At 42.6% G+C, this 14,088-nt stretch overlaps 1 protein-coding gene across 1 annotated transcript in view; it reads right to left on the bottom strand.

Moving 5' to 3' along the window:
* mecp2 (methyl CpG binding protein 2) overlaps window positions 1-14,088 on the bottom strand; it is a 91,014-nt gene that overhangs the window by 61,308 nt on the left and 15,618 nt on the right. The gene's annotated exons all lie outside the window — the stretch shown is intronic.

Here is a 14,088-nt window from a genome sequence, read left to right as displayed (position 1 = left end):
AATTTCACAACATATGCTGTGATATTAAACCCGATTCTGACTCTCTTTATTCCTCTCCACGAATGCTGCCTGACCGGCTGAGTTCATCCAGCATGTTGTGGGACTCCAACAGCTTCAGCCTGACAGAAGCTCGATTCACAGTTCAAAAGTTGAAAGTAAGTTTATTATCAAAGCACATCTATGTCACCATGAGTTTCTTCCTGGGGCTCTGGTTTCCTCCCACTGCCCAAGGTCCAGTTAGTATGTCAACTGGTCACTGCAAATTGCCCTGTGATTGGGACAGGGTTAAATAAGTGGGTGGCTGGGCGATGCGGCTCGTTGGGCCAGAAGGACCTGTTCATGCCGAATCGCTAATAAATATACTATCCTGAGATTCGTTTTCTTGCAAGCATTCACAGTAAGTACAAGGAGGCACAATAGGATCAATGAAAAACTACACACACACACACACAAATAACCAACATGCAGAAGACAACAGATTGCGCAAATACAAAAAGAAAAACTTGAATATTAAATATTGAGATTATGAGCTGTAGGGACATTGAAAGTGAGTCTGTAGGTTGTGGAATCAGTTCGTTTTTGAGTGAAGTTTATTCATTTACTGATTTATTGAGATACAGTGCAGAGGCAGATCCTTTCGGCCCTTTGAGTCAGCAATCCCCAATTTAACCCTAGCCTAATCACTGGACAATTTATACCGTAATGATCAATTAACCCACTAACCAGTACGTCTTGGGACTGTGGGAGGAAACCGGGGAATCCGGATAAAACCCACGTGGCCATGGGGAGAATGTACAAACTCCTTACAAGCAGCATCCACACTGTTTCTGGAGCCTGACGACTGTTTCAGAACCTGGTGTTCTTGGACCCAAGGCTTCTGTACCTCCTTCCCAATGGCAGGAGGTGAAGTGTACAAATTATGTTTTTAATGCTACATGGGCAGCATGGTGCCTGTAGGAAGCTTCTCCACTCCTCCCCCTCCCACCACTGTTCACAGCTCCCTGCAACATTTATGGAACAGTTCTTGGAAAGCATTCCTTTAAATCTTCAAATATCTTCTGTGAAGGCAGCCGCCTCTGGGGAGGAACACCTCCGGCAGATTTCCAAAGCAACCAGAGAGGAATATAGTAAACAAAGGAGCTACAGATTTAATCTGTGAAAAGCTGAAATATTTTCACATTAGAAATCATTTGCTAGGGGCTCCCACTGTAGCATCGTCAATGAGTCATACAGAGCAGGAAATTCCTAACTCAATGGCCAGCCTGCATTCAAAGTGTCCAAACGACTCGTCTCACAGCACCAGGGTATGCCTCACATCTCCTTGAGATTCAAGATTGCTTAATATCATTTCCAGTACACGAGTGTAAAAGAGAATGAAATAATTATTACTCTACATATTATGCAGCACAAAAACAAAAAAAACGCAGTAAGATAAAGAACACGATAAAAAGGTGAAATGTTTAAGGCGTACATGAGGGGAAACTTCTTCACTCAGAGGGTTCTGGAAGTGTGGAATGAGCTACCAGCAGAAGTGGTGAAAGTGAGCTCAATTTCAATGTTCAAGAGAAATTTGGATAGGTACATGAATGGTAAGGCTATGGAGGGCTACAGTCTTGGTGCAGGTCGATGGGAGTAGGCAGTTTAAATGGTTTGGCACAGACTAGATGGGCCAAAGAGCTTATTTCTATAACTTTATAATTAAAAAAAAACAGAAATATCAACACATAAGACATGGGTTGTTGGTGTGGAGACACATCTCTACCAAAGGAGGATATGCGACCACTGACACCAGGCAGACAATCTCTGAAGAGTATTGAGAATGGTTGGGGTCGCCCATCTTGTAAAGACACTGCCCAGAAGGCAATGGCAAACCAACTCTTTAGAAAAATTTACCAAAATCCATGGTCATGAGATCATGATCGCCCATGTCATACGACCATGACCTCCTACGTCACATGACTCAGCACATAATGATAATGATGACGGGTCTCAAATCCCAATGGATCAAACGTCAATTCCTTTAACTTTCTGAAATTTGTCCCCTTTCTCTCTTTCTCCATTCCCCATTCCAGTTCTTCTCTTACCCCTTCTCTTCTCCTCAGCTGCCAATCACTTGTCTGGGTCCCCCCTTTTCCCCTTTCAACCTGCTTAAGCATGGACCTGGACCCACTATAATTTGCCTACTGCCACAATAGGTTTACAGCAGATGTGATCTCAATGGCTCTCCCTTTGGCCTTAGATCACCTGGAGAATACCAATGCTTACACTGGGCTGCTGTTTATTGAATACAGCTCAGCATTCAACACAATCATACCCTCAGTTCTAATCAACAAGCTCCAAAACCTGGGCCTCTGTACTTCCCTCTGCAAATAGATCCTTGACTTCCTCATCAGGAGACTGTAGTCTGTGTGGCTAAGAAATAGTATCTCCACCTCACTGATGATCAACACTGGCATTCCACAAGGATGCATACTTAGCCCACTTCTCTACTCTCTCTACACCCACGACCATGTGGCTAGGCTAGACTCAAACGTCATCTATAAATTTGCTGATGACGCAAGTAATGTTGCCAAAATTTCAAATGGTGACAAAGAGGCCTACAGGAGCAAAATAGATCAGCTGGTTGAATGGTGGTGCAACAACAATCATGCACTCAACATCAATAAGACCAACTGAACTTCACAAAGAGCAAGTCGAGGGTACACACACCAGTCAGTCCTCACTGAGGGATCAGAAGGGTGAGCAATTTCAAGTTTCAGGGTGTCAACATCTCTATGGATTTATCTTGGGCCCAGAATATTGATGCAATTACAAAGAAGGCTCGACAGCAGCTATATTTCATTTGGAGTTTGAGGAGAATTGGTATGTCACCAAAGTCACTACAATTTTTTTTTTACAGATGTACCATGGAGAGCATTCTAACTGGCTGTATAACCGTCTGGTATGGAGGGGCTACTGCACAGAATCGGAAATAGCTACAGAAAGTTTTAAACTCAGCCAGCTCCATCAAGAGCACGAACCTCCCCAGCATCCAGGACACCTAAAAAAGATGATGGCTCAAAAATGTAGAATCTGTCATTGAGGACCTCCCCCCCTCCCCTAAATCATCCAGGACATGCTTGTTTTCATTGCTACCATTAAGTAACCAGAAGAGACACACTCACCGTTTCAGGAACAGCTTCCTCCCCTCTGCCATCAGATTTCTGAGTGGACAATGAACCCATGAACACTTCCCTCAGTACTTTTTCCCTTCTCTTTTAGCACTGTAATTGTCTACTGCTATCAACTTCAGCGGAAACATGTGGGGAAACTTCTTCATTTAGAGAATCGCAAGAGTATGGAACAAGCCACCGGCACAAGTAGTGCATATGAGCTCAATTGCAACGTTTTCAAGTTTGGATAGGTACACCGATAGTTGGGGCATGGGGAGCTACGATCCTGATGCAGGTAGACGGAAGTAGGCAGTTCAAATGGTTCAGCATGGAGTCGATGGGCCCAAGGGCCTGTTTCTGTAACAGCAGGGATCTTAAGGAACCACAGATAAAATGCTAGAGGAACTCAGCTGGTCAGGCAGCATCTTATGGAGAAGAATAAACAGACGATGTTTAGGGCTGAAGACCCTTCATCAGGGCTAGAAAGGAAGGGGGCGAGGGAGAGAAGTACAACCAGGCAGGTGGGTGGGTGGGGCCAGGTGAGAAGCAAGAGATAAAGGACTGAAGAAGGAACCTGATCGGACACAACTAAATCATGCAAGAAAGGGAAGGAGGAGGGGTTAGAGAGGGAAGTGAAGAGCAGGTGAGGAGAAGACGTGAAATGGTAACCAGAAATTGGAAAAAGAGAGAAGGGGTAGGGGGAATAAGTTAACAGACATTGGAGAAATCTCACATTCTTGCTGTCAGGTTGGAGGCCACCCAGGCGTAATGAGGTGCTGTTCCTCCACTTCACCTGGACTCAACCATTACCACTACCTACCACTACCTGCTACTGCCCCCTTCCTTTCCAGTCTCAATGAAGGGTCCCAACCCGAAACATCAACTGTTCATGGCTGCCTGACCTGCTGAGTTCCTCCAGCTTTGTGTGTGTGTCGCTCCAAGAATTCCAGTGTCCACAAAATCCCGTGCTTATGAGACCATAAGATATCGGAGCAGAATTAGGCCATTTTGGCCCAACAAGTCTGCTCCACCATTTCATCATGGCTAATCTATTTCCCTCTCAGCCTCAATCTCCTGTCTTTTCCCTGTATTTTTTTTCACACCCTGACTAATCAAGAATCTATCAACCTCAATCTCTGACCTGGGCTCTACATTTTTCATCTCTGATCTAAATGGACATCCCTCTATTCTGAGGCTGTCCCCTCTGGTCTTAGACTTCCCCCACCAGAGGAATCATCCTCTCCAAATCTACCCTGTTGAGACTATTCAACATTTAATAGGTTTCAATGAGATCCCCCCCTCACTGAAGCCATGTCTACTTGCTAGTACATGCAATGGACACAATGGCCTCTTTCTCTACCATAAATTTCCACAGGCCTCTAATCCCGAGGAGAATCTCAATCAGACAAACTTCTGCAATAACTGCAAATGAAAACTTAACACAGAATTGAAGACAAGAAGAGAGCACTAGACCAGGGAGTTCCCTTCCCTTTACACCTTCTCCCATGGGTGCAGAGCTCAGCAAGTGGTAAAAACCATACTTTGGGTCACAAGCTTCTAAGTTTCAAAAGAGACAACACCAATCGCCAACTCGTTTATGAACTGTCAACCTTGAGCAAAGGTCATAAGATAACGAAAAGGATGAAGATCAAAGATTAGTTTTATTTGTCAAAAGTACAGTGACATACGTCATTTGGATCAACGACTAATGCATTCTGAGGATGGGCCGGGGCAGCCTGCAAGCATTGCCACTGTAGTGTATTTAATATTTCAGTAATCTTGCATGTACATACTTTGAGTGATTAAGAATTTTGTTCCATTATGGGTTAGATGTCAAGATACATGAATTACATTCACACTGCCACGTGAAAGTAAACTCGAAGTTAGACCCGTATTTCGAACTCCCGTCTTCCTTGGAATTAGCTTACTGTTTTGAAGTTATAAAACCTAACAGTTACGTCTCCGGTGTCAACATGGTGTGCTCACAACTCACGAACCCTAACCTGTACGTCTTTGGAAAGTGGAAGCACCTGGAGAAAACCCAAGCAGATGCAAAGGGGGGAGAACATACAAACTCCTTACAGACAGTGGCGGGAATTGAACCCCGATCACAATCGCTGGCGCTGTAAGGCATTATGGAATTGCTACGAGCAGAGAAGATAAGAGACTTGATACTGGTCTATCTGATGCACATTGTGAAACCCTTGTATGTTTGGTGCTGTTGAGCAAGTTCAAAAACTCACTCGCTGGGCTGGGTGACTAAACGTACAATTTCGCAGTACTGAGTCACAGATAATTTCCCTGAACACCTAGCACCAACGTCAATGCACGTCACATTTCCCCGCTATCAGAGAATCTCCCGCTCAGTCACCCCAAATGGACCAAGTGAGCAAATGACAAGAAGTGACTGTGTGGATTATGAGAGCTTTCAGATAGTCTGGACAGGAGATTGCAGGCTTCTTTCCCCTCCCCACTACAACAAATAAGCCAGCACAGGGGTTTAGAGCTAGCATGTTCTCTTCCTATTGTTACCTGGCAATAGGCCAGGGGGATTACTGGTTTATTAATATCGTGCTAGGAATGCCGCTAGATCCACCCACTTGGCATCAGCTTAGATCTTGCTGGTAATGGGTCCAACAACTAGCCCTGGAACAAAAGGAAGAGTAAAAAGCAGCTCAGATTTAAGCTCTGGTAAACAAGTGCCCGTAAAAGGATATTAGGTGAACATGGTCAATGTTCAAAGTAAATTTATTATCAAAGAATGTATATGTCAGCATGTACCACCCTGAGATTTATGTTCTTGCAGATATTTATAGGAAAACAAATGCAATAGAATTTATGAAAACTATATAAAAACAGAGACTAAAAACCAACGTGCAGGTAGTATAGTGATTAGCACGATGCTTTACAGTACAGGTGACCCAGGTTCAATTCCCACTGTTGCTTGTAAGGAGTTTGTACGTTCTCCCCACGACTGCGTGAGTTTCCACTGGGTGCTCCAGTTTCCTCACACAGTCCAGTCATACCAGTTGGTTAAATGGTCATTGTAAATTGTCCCGTAATTAAGCTAGGATTAAATCAGGAGTTGTTGGGTGGCGCAGCTTGAAGGAACGGAAGGGCCTAATCCGCACTGTATCACAATAAATTGTGCAAAAAAAAAATCAGAGAACTTGAGTTGAAGAGTCCTCGAAAGAAAGTCTGTAGGTTGTGGAATCAGTTTGTTGTTTGGGTGAGTGAACTTATCCACGCTGGTTCGGGAGCCTGATGGTTTAAGCATAATAACGTTCCTGAACCTGGTGGTGTGGGACCTGAGGCTCCTGTACCTCCTTCCCGATGGCAGCAGCATAAAGGCAGCATGTCCTGGAGGTCTTGAGGTGGTTTGAGCTCTGCCCCATTACCTCCCAATGATTAACCATCTGTACGGATACCATGGATAGACCAAGTGGCTGAAGGAAATGTGGTAAGCAGAAATTTAATCCACCATGTCAGGAGGGAAAATAAAGGCACCAAATGATGCAGAATTAAGCCGATCAGATATTCAGGATATATAACCAGTGGTTAGCATAATGCTTTACAGCATCAGTGTCCCATGTTCCATTCCCACTGCCGACTGTACAGAGTTTGTACGTTCTTCCCATTACCAAGTGGGTGTGCCCCCACATTCCAAAGACACACACGTCAGTAAGGATTAGTGAGTTGTGGGTACTGGAAGCATTGTGACATATCTGGGCTGCCCCCAGCACATCTCGAACCGTGTTGGTCATGGACACAAATGACTCATTTCACAGTGCGGTCCTATGCGTGTAACAAACACAGCCAATCATTTCTCTTTCAAAACTACAGGTTTATAGACATAGTTACCAAAATAGCCATCCAAATTCCTAATCTGGAAAAGCCCAAGTCAAATCAGTATTAACAAATCGCAAGATTGGTTTTAGTGTAGTGCATTTTAAAATGTGGCATCAGTAAAGAAAACCACAAGAATAACTGGGTATTTAGAAATCCAAATTTCATTACTAACTCTAAAAGCTGCCAATCTCACCTCAGATATAATACAGGCCCATTCTAATACAACCACTTCAGTCACAAGAGTCCACAGAGTTATCTTAGCAAGCCAACATTTTCCCAAGGTTAAAATAAAATTCACCCCATCCGTACTAAGACGTTTCTTCTGAAATCTCAAAAATAGCAGCATCACAGGGCTAGCGACAGTGGGAGGAGAATCCGCCAAAGCTCCAAGATCTATTCCAGAATCCCTTTGACCTCCTACTGTCAAGGCAGAAGCTGTTCTGTTTTGTAACTCTAAAGCATTAAACTAATTGAAAGGAAAAGACGAGAGCCCAAAATGTGAGTCTAATTTTGTGCTTACCTCAAATGAGGCGCACATGTACTACATGGTACTGTCATGACGTATGCAATTCACTTATCTTTACATATAACCCATAATGAATTATTTAAATGAATGATAATGCTTAATCAAACACATATCTAATTATTCAAATATTACAGAAATATTAAATACACAACATTCCTTCCAACTTAGCCATAAACTCCAACTCAATATAGAATGCATCTCAACGTGCATACATGCGTACACTATAAACAGTATACTTTATAATACAACTGCTATACAGGAGGCCCCCATTTTCTGAATGTTCGCTTTACGACACCTTGCTGTTATGAAAGACCTACATTAGTTACTTGTTTTCGCTAAAAGAAGGTGTTTTCACTGTTACGAAAAAAGGCAGCGCGCCCGAACAGCCAAGCTCCTCCCCTGGAACTGCATTCTAGCTGGCATTGCTTAAACACGTGCTTTATTTCAATTTATTTTGTGTATCCGTTAGCAAGATGAGTTCTAAGGTATCAGAAAAGCCTAAAAGAGTTCGTAAGGGTGTTACACTTAGTGTAAAACTAGACATAATTAAACGTTTCAATCGTGGTGAACAAAGTAAGGACACTGTCCGCGCATTGGACTTGCCTGCGTTCACCATTCGTACTATTTATACGCAGAGAGAGAATTTTTGAAAGCTGCCAATGTTACTGTTGGTTCTGCTCATAGCAAAGTGGTCTCTCTTAGTCGGCATCCAATAATGGATAAAATGGAAGGTCTACTGCTTGACTGGATTGATGGGTGTACAAAGCGTGGTGTTCCGTTAAGTTTTCTTATACTTGAGAAATCAGTCTTTTAAATAAGCTGAAACAGAAAGCACTGGACGATGGTGATGAAAGCATTGCGAAAGTGGAATTTAAAGGTAATCATGGGTGGTTTGATCGGTTTCTGGGGCGAGGGCAGCTTCATAGTTTAAGCAGTGGTCTCCAACCTCCGGGCTGCAGACCGACACATTGCCGCGAAGAATGCAGTGGTGCAGCGGTAGTCAGAACTCACGCAGCACATCTTTAAGAAAAAAGCTGAAATAAACAAGCTAATTAATTAGGTGCCCGGCATGTAAATGTCGGCCCAGATCAGAGGCAATTGCTGATTGTGTCAGGTGGTTATTCGTATAAGTGTTTAACTGTGACGAAACTGCAATGTATTGGAGTCTTCCCAATTCCGGTAAGTGAAACTACACTGTACATACATTATTTCTACTTGATATAGGCTGTGTACTTTTATGTATTATTCGGTATGATTTGGCAGCTTCATAGCTTAAAGGTTACTGGAGAGAGTGTTTCTGCCAAGAGCGCCTGCGCCGTGTTCCTGCCAAGAGCACTTCCGCGAGATTTTCGCTGTGCTAGACAGCGTTGCAGGAAAGTATTTCTACTTTATATAGGCTGCATATTTATCATATCATTCCTGCTTTTACTATATGTTACTGTTACTTTAGGTTTTGTGTGTTATTTGGCATGATTTTGTAGGTTATTTTTTGGGTCTGGGAATGCTCAAAATTTTTTCCCATATTAATAAATAGTAATTGCTTATTCACTACGACATTCCAGCTTATGAACCGTTTCATAGGAACGCTCTACCTTCGGATAGCAGGGGAAATCTGTATAGACATCTGCAATATAGTAAATTTTTTAAATGGTCCCATTCAGGCCTGAAGATTTATTCACTGTAGAGGATTTCTTACACTTGTGGGATAACTTCTTTGCGAGACATGCATCTGTGAAACAATCTCCGGTTCTGGGGCATCCTCCATGTTGGTTGTCAGGAGCTGACTGAGGGTGCAGAAAGTGGTTCTGACAGTTCTGGACACCTTTCTTCTCCTTTTCTCAGCTTTTCTCTCTCGATCTTCTCTCCTTTTTAACTTGTCTTTCTTCTTCTCACCTTCCTTTTTCATCTAGTTTCTCGTGAGCATCTCTGAATTTGCTAATTTCAAGAAATTAGGTCTCATTTACCCTCTTCCTAGCCGGCTGGTGGCATAGTGGCACCAGCGCTGGACTTCCTAGCAAAGGCTCCCGAGTTTGAATCCAGCCGGCTCCCTTGTACGCTTTCCATCCATGCTGGGTTGAGTGTCGAGCTAACAACTCAGCCTCGTAAAAATACTAAGAAAGCCTGCTAAAAAACGCCGTCATGATGGCATCCCGATGACTCCACTCGGAGTTAAGGGCTTTCTTCTTCTTCTTACCCTCTTCCATTTCCATAGTATTGATATCATCCTCCTCTTTCTTTTCCTTTTTCTTCTGTCTAGGATGCACATCTTGATCTTGGGAAGCTTCATTTAGTTCACTGGAGTATTCTTTTATTAATCCCTCTATTGGTCTTTACCATCTGATCTCTCCTCTTGGTTTCCTCATCCACAACATCATCGATTGAATCCTGTTTTCATATCTCCATCGACGCCTTTTTTTGGCCTTCTGTTCATCCAGCTGGGCTTTGGTCTTTGCATCTTCTTTTACAAGCAGCTTGTCTCCCAATTGCAATTTGTGCAATAACCTTAATGCACGCAGAGTAGATTCTTTATACTCCAAAAGCTGAATGCTTGCAACTTTTCTGAAGCTCACTGAATTCTCTCACAGCTTAAAACTTCCTTGTGCAGTCCATTTATTTTTGTCTGTCTGACATGCTCTTTGTATGTCTTCTACTTTGTTGTATTTTCTGCAAAGTTCTGCCTTTAAATCTGAATCAAATTGGTGTATGAGCTCCTGCCAAAATGGTAACACAATTTGTTCGGCTAAGCAGGCCTCCACCTAGACACCGCAATTTTCTCCACACTCATTTTCATTCCTGATGCAACTCAATTGCATCTCTGTCTGCTGCTCCCATTGATACAGCTCTTTTAAATGTAGGTTATGTTTCAGTTAGGAGCCATGTTTGAATGCTTTCTTGTAAAATTCCACGAACTGAACAATCTCTCAGTGCACAATTAAGCCCATTACCGAACTGACAATGCGTAGACAATCTCTTCAATTCAGCCACGCAAGACAAAATGGATTCCCTTTCCTTTTAATTCTGCTTATGAAACCTAAAACGTTCTGTGATCAACAATGGTTTCAGTTTTAAATGTTCCTGCATTACTTCCACAATATCAGCAAATCTCATTTTGGCTGCCCTGGTTGGAGCAGTCAAACTCCTAAGCAAACTATATGCTTTTAAACCCAATGCACTGTGCAAAATTGGTACTCACTTTTCATCAGCTATTTCATTTGCTTTAAAATTCTGCTCAATGTACAAAATCCAGTTATCTGTTATGTAATCAATTGTGCTAATCTTTCCTTTCATAGCCAGCCATTTCTGTGTTTTATTATCACCCAGTACTATTTATGTACCCATGAATTCTTCCATTTCTGCCTTTTTTTAACTCGATCATCTTCCCTTTTGCAAAGAAAATGAGCTGCACTTTTAAAAAAAACTCAACCATTTCTTACTGTGTATTTCTTTTTAAACTTGAACCACTCACTGCACTTCAACAGGTTGTCTCAGATTCGTTTTTTTAAAATACATCGGCACTTACATTATGTAATTCCAAGACATTAAACTAATTGAAAGGAAAAGATGGGAGTTTGAAATGAGAGTCTAACTTCGTGTTTACTTTAAGCGAAGCTTGCAGACTTCATGGGGTATCATGACATTAGCAATTCACTTATTTTTACATATAACCCATAATGAATTATTAAATGAACAAGAATGCTTAATCAAACAATATACTTACAATATTACTGAAATGTTAAATACACAAAAGGTACCAGAGTGTAAGAATGAGGATGGTTAGGCTTTTTCCCCTCAGGCCATGGGAATTGTGAATACCCAGTACACATTATTGGAGACAACACCAGTAGCATACTTAACTGTCATTTATGCACTTTACGTCAACTTGCACATCTACAGGTTCTCTAGTTATAACCGGGGGTAGTATTGGGGACAAGCTTCCACTACCTATAATTCTCCCAGTGACGTGCGCCTCAAGCAGCCTCTGACAACCAAGTCCAGCTCCTGGCCTTCACGTGTCGCAACTGTTTCTACTGACAGACAGGCAATTGGCTCCTTAACACCAGTTGCTTCGGGCTGATAGGGCTTGTCAGCAGTGGTTGGCAGCTCATCTTTTTATATGGAAAATTGCAGTAAACAATCACCACAAACAATGAAGAAGCAAGAGAAGGCTAGGCTGATCCGAGGGTTGATGCATGCGGGTGAGAGACAGACTTGAAGCGAGGTCTGGACATGTTCCAGGAGAAGTTGGATCGAGCAGGGTGGAGTCATTTTGGAGCCCATCTACCTAAGCAGGAGCGAGGTTTGATCCATCCAAGTGCCACGCCGATTTGGAAAGATCGGGTATGGGCTGGATGCAGCCGAGAGCATATCACTGCAGCGTGATCCGGTCCAAGTCCGGGGGACGACCCAGTGCTTGGACAATTTAAACGCTGGGCCAGATGGAATGAAAAAGCAGGGTGTCGCGACCAGATGTGAGGGTGGAGCTGGTTCTGCTCTGCGACGGTTTACTCCGCTCTCCTTGGCACTGAAGCTGTGAGACTGTTCCGGCTACAACGCACTTCATGTCTGCCAGCTTCACAACGATTTGACCTGCTATATGATGAACTCAGACCAGGACTTTGGTCCTATTCCAGGGCTATGGATCGACGTACTCTTTTCAAATCGTTTTATTGTTATATTATACAAAAGAAATAACACGAGTATATTGAAGTAACAATACTTACAATGTCTCAAAAAAAGACATTATCTTAAAGATTGAAAAAAAATTTGTGATAACGAAAAAAACCTACTGAGCAGAAAAATTGGGGAAAAAACCCCATTAGGGGTACAACCCTGGAGCCATGCGTCATACAAAAAGCTTCTAAAAAAAACATCAAACCACCAGCAAGAAAATATACCAAAAAAATTTACAATTAGATCGTGGAAAAAATCTATCAATTAGCTCAAATGAGAATAACGAGCAAATGAGCCCCATCTTTTCTCGAAACCAAATAAAGGTTCAGAGGTTCAACTTTTAATTTTCTCCAAACTAAGACAAAGCATCACTTGAGAGAACCATTGTGACAAAGTGGGAGCTGATGTATCCTTCCACTTCAACAAAATGGCCCTCCTAGCTATCAATGTAACAAATGCAATAACATGTTGGTCAGACACAGAAATACCATGAATATTTTGAGGAATTATTCCAAAAAGCACAGTTAATTTATTAGGTTGCAGATTAATTTTAAGTGCTTTAGAAATTGTTGAAAAAACTGACTTCCAGAACTGTTCCAACATAGAACAAGACCAAAACATATGTGTCAGTGTAGCTATCTCAGTTTTACATCTATCACAATGACTATCAACATTAGAAACTATTTTAGAAAGTCTCTCCTTCGTCAAATGATAATGATGTACAATTTAAAATTGAATCAGTGAATGGCTAGCACAAATTGAAGAAGAGTTAACTAACTTCAAAATCCGCGGGATCTACGCACTCAATTTGGTTCAGAATGCTGTTACTTGCTTTTACTGTTTGCATGATTTGTTTTTTCCCCTTTTTCTCTGCACATTAGGTGTGGTTTTGTTTTTATAAAAATTGGGTTCTTTCGGGTTTCCTACTTTGTGGCTGCCAGTAAGCACATGGATTTCAAAGTTGTATAATTTATACATACTTTGATTATAATACATATAGAAACATAGAAAGCCTACAGGCCCTTCAGCCCACAAAGCCGTGCCAAACATGTCCTTACTATAGAAATTACCTAGGGGGCCAGCTGGTGGCGCAATGACATCAGTGCTGGACTCTGGAATGGAGATTCCCAGGTTCAAACCCAATCGGGTCCGCTCCCATGTATGCTTTCCATCCGTGCCAGGTTGAGTGTCGAGATCGCAACTTGACCTCGTAAATTAAAGGGAAAAATACTGCGAAATGTCTGTGTGAGGAGTGGTGCGCCACGCAGTCTCTTTCTCTCTCTTGCTCTGCGCCTTGTAAAGGCATGAAAAAGACATTGTTCCACCAACATCGCACATGCACGCACACAGACACACGCCAAAAAAAATTACCTAGGGATACCCATGGCTCTATTTTTCTAAGCTCCATGTACCTATCCAGGAGTCTCTTAAAAGACCCTATCATATCTGTCTCCACCACGGTTGCCAGCAGCCCATTCCACACACTCACCGCTCTGCGTAAAAATTTACCCCTGACATCTCCTTTGTACCTACTTCCAAGAACCTTAAAACAGTGGTCCCCAACCACCGGGCTGCAGACCGGTACCGGGCCGCAAAGCATGCGCTACCGGGCCACGAGGAAATGATATGATTTGGCAATATGAGTCAGCTGCACCTTTCCTCATTCCTGTCACGCCCACTGTTGAACTTGGACGCATGCGAGGTCGTTACGCACGCGTCATCCATGTCAGCGCGGGAAGAAGATCAACTCCTCGAGCTTGCAAATGACGGCGGGCTGAAAAGTATGTTTGACATAACATCTCTGCCGGCATTCTGGATCAAAGTCAAGGCTAAATATCCTGAGATAGCCACGAAAGCACTGAAAACATGGCTTCCATTTCCAACATATCT

This window comes from Mobula birostris, chromosome 29 (assembly GCF_030028105.1).
Source record: "Mobula birostris isolate sMobBir1 chromosome 29, sMobBir1.hap1, whole genome shotgun sequence".
Taxonomy (NCBI): Eukaryota; Metazoa; Chordata; class Chondrichthyes; order Myliobatiformes; family Myliobatidae; genus Mobula; species Mobula birostris.
Note: the sequence above shows the minus strand (reverse complement) of the source record. Positions and strands in the feature narration are given on the sequence as shown.